The sequence below is a fragment of the Octodon degus genome, unplaced genomic scaffold (genome assembly GCF_000260255.1).
Source record: "Octodon degus isolate 3935 unplaced genomic scaffold, OctDeg1.0 scaffold00353, whole genome shotgun sequence".
NCBI lineage: Eukaryota > Metazoa > Chordata > Mammalia > Rodentia > Octodontidae > Octodon > Octodon degus.
The window spans coordinates 753,524-756,839 of NW_004524929.1; the positions used below are offsets into that span (position 1 = coordinate 753,524).

At 41.8% G+C, this 3,316-nt stretch overlaps 1 protein-coding gene and 1 pseudogene across 1 annotated transcript in view; both read left to right on the forward strand.

Annotated features, from left to right (window-relative positions):
• Positions 1-1,013, forward strand: part of LOC105741233 — an 8,396-nt pseudogene extending 7,383 nt beyond the window's left edge.
• Atrx (ATRX, chromatin remodeler) overlaps positions 1-3,316 on the forward strand; it is a 305,544-nt gene that overhangs the window by 165,754 nt on the left and 136,474 nt on the right. The gene's annotated exons all lie outside the window — the stretch shown is intronic.

A 3,316-nucleotide genomic window follows, 5' to 3' on the forward strand; every position in this document is an offset into this window, starting at 1 on the left:
TTACCTTGGTCTTAACCATCCAGCAGAAAAGTATAAAAACTAAGTATAAGAAGTAAAGCCATGCTGTTATATTGAGCTGTGGGGGACTCAGGTCATCAGTTTGTGACATTGCCAGTGAAGCGGCAGACCCAATACTATTGTGGGCTGCTGGACTGTTTTGGAATGTTTTGCTGAGTTTACACATGTATAATATTGAAATAACGGAACTTAAAGGTATACAGATGAGTGTCCATTTTGTATCTGTGTATTCAGAGAGGTTGATATATAGTTACATTCTCTTAATGAATAGAATGATTTGTTCTAATGGTGTTTGTAAAAGGGATCACAAGTCCGCATCTTGTACAGCAATTAACCACTAAGAAGAATGTATGCAGTGTATTAATTATTGAAACTGTCCTACCGATTTGATTTGAAACTGTCTCATTGCTATTTGTTTATCAATAAAATTAAGGCAAAAAAAGTAGTTTTTGATATTTACAAACTATTCTCCATTTTTCTTTTTTGTTACTTTTATACCTGTAAAGATCAAGGGAGGCCAGTGCTTGGGAGGCAGAAAACAGGAGAATCACTATGAGTCTGATCTACGTAGTGAGACTCTGTACACCCTGTAGACCATGTCCTAAATTCATTAAAAAAAATCAAGGGAGGAAGGGATTTTGGTTGGATATGTGTGGGGTGAAAGGGAAAGGGAAGAATTTATGAATAGAAAGTAGGAAAGTCTTCCTGTTGATTATATCCGGTTCATAAACTCGCAGAAACAATGCAAAACCAGTTTGTCAGTGTAAGACTGTATAGAAAGAAAAGTGATCATTAATATCCATATACAATTGCTCACGAACATAAACTTGCACAAATAGAAAAGTAGGAAAAATTAAACTTTTGTAAAGGCTTTCCTTTACAAGAAAAGTAGGGCAGAATGGGGAGACTTCTTAAGTGTCTGAGATGGTGAGGTAAGACTTGGGGGAGACTTTAGATTGGCAGTGAATGAGATACAGAGAGATTTAGTCCAATGAATTTTGTAACAGAAACACTTAATTTTAGAAATCCTATGAATAAACCCCTGATTAAGGGGAAACCTAATGTGAATTGTTACCAAGTTGTAGCATTTACGTTATCTTAATAATTTATATATAAAAGAATGAGATAGAAAAGAAAAAGACAAGTAATAAAAAGATGATCGAAGAGCCACAAGCATTTTACACAGAACTGTAGAAATGTGTGCACTTTCCTATACTCATGAACACATAACATACAAAGGGTTGTAGGCCAAAAAATCAAAATACTGAAAGCATACACAGACACAGCCCTCAAAAAAGAAATGTATAGGTCCTCTGTCTTCAAGGAGCCTTGTGTGTTCTCAGAATGCTATGGCAAGTGGCCTGTGGTCTTTCCCCCTGACAAATAGCAACCTCAGCAACTTCAGGTCCCCCAGTTTGATTCTGCCACAGGCTGTGGTATTTGATCCACTCCGTTCACTCCTGAGCTTCCCCTGCTTCCTATTTGTGGTTATGTCGCAGTTCCACTCTGGATTTTTCTGTACAGCAAATTCAGCAGTCCCCTGTAGTCAGGCAGGAGATAGCATCCCTGTACCTGCATGCTATTCTGATAGCTTTTCTGTGCCCCCCTTATTCCTTGTCACAACAGTACTCTGCATGTCAGATTCTTCTCTTGTCCCATCCTACCCAGCATCCTGTCCCTTGTCCCTTCTAAGTTCCCCTCCCTTCCCCCCTTCTCCACTTCATCTCTTATTTTTGAGACAGAGTCTCACTATGTAATGTAGGATTGCCTTGAACTCATGGTGATCCTTCTGCCTCAGCCTTCTGAATGCTGAGATTACAGGTGTGGGCCACCACTCCCCTTTCCAGTTGCAGTTATTCCTGGGGTGTTTAGTGGTTGCTGTGGGGCAGCAGGAAACAGTAGCCTCCATGGGAAGTTATCTGAATTTTTTTTTACCCTCAGTGATCCTGTGTCCCAGGTTTTTAGTTTCTCAAAAGATCTATTTCCACCCTGTGAATTTAGGGATGAGATATGCAGAAAAGACTCCTTGACTTGGAGTTAAGCAGTGGTTGGGGATTAGCAGGAGGGAACACACATAGGCCCAGAACTCTCTGGTATCTGTGAGGGTGGTGGGAGAGAAACTGCTCTGGCCATACTCCATGGCCTTCCTACACCCCTTGTTCTCACTGGTCACAGTTACTTGTACCCTGCCCCTGTGGTTCTCCCTGTGTCACAGATCCCTATGTCTGGTTCCTGCTTCCTGACTAGGATAGTGTACTTTGTTCCTCTCTATCCCTGAGACTCACTGGCCATAACTCAAAGTCCAAGTAATTCTCTGTCTTCCATTTTCCTTAGTGAGAAAATCTTGTCACTGTGTTCTGCGCCCCCTACAGGATAAGAGGTAGACATAGTGGTCACAGGGTGGCAGCTCCTAGGCTGGGCACTGATCAATAGCCTGGTGGTCACTGTGTTCAACTTGTCACAGGTGGATTTGACCTTTCCCAAGATGGCATGTTGGCAAGCTGTGGGCTGTAAGCAGTACTGGGATGAGCAGTGACTCTGTATCTTATTTAGAACACCCCAGTTACTAGATTTCATCTGGTAGGTTTCCCCTTCAAGTTACCTACCCATGGTTGCACTTTCTTCATGTACCTATCCCTACTGCAACCCATGTCCACATCCAAGTTCCTGCAAAACTTGGTGTCTTCTAACATCTTGTGAGCACTTCTCCCTATAGCCCACCATGATGCTGAGTCACTAGATCCATTTGGGTTTTTAGTACAGGATGAGAGATAAGAACATATTTTCATTATTTGCATGTGAATGTCCAGTTTGTCTCGTCAGTGGTATGTGTGTGTGTGTGTGTGTGTGTGTGTGTGTGTGTGTATGTATGTATATGTGTATGTGTATGTGTGAATGTGGGTGTTTCCATCTTTTTGAGACTGGGTCTTGCTGTGCAGTTGAGGCTGGGTTTGAGCTCATTTTGTTGCCCAGGCTGGTCTCAAACTCACAAGGATCTTCCTGCCTCAGTCTCATTAGTGCTGGGATTACAGAAGTATCCCTCCTCACCTAGCTTGTCTCATACAGTTTCTTTAGGGCACTATCTTTTCTCAAGCATATGTTTTTGGCCTCTTTGTAAAAAATCAGATGGCTCTAGTTCTCTGCAATTTTTTTTGTGTCTTTTGTTCTAGTGCATTGGTTTGTATTTCTGTGTTTGTGTGAGTACTGTGCTGTTGTTATAGTTTGAAGTCCAGTGTAGTGCTGAATAGCATTGTACCTGTTGTTCAGGAGGGGTGTGTGTGTGTGTGTCTCTCTCTCT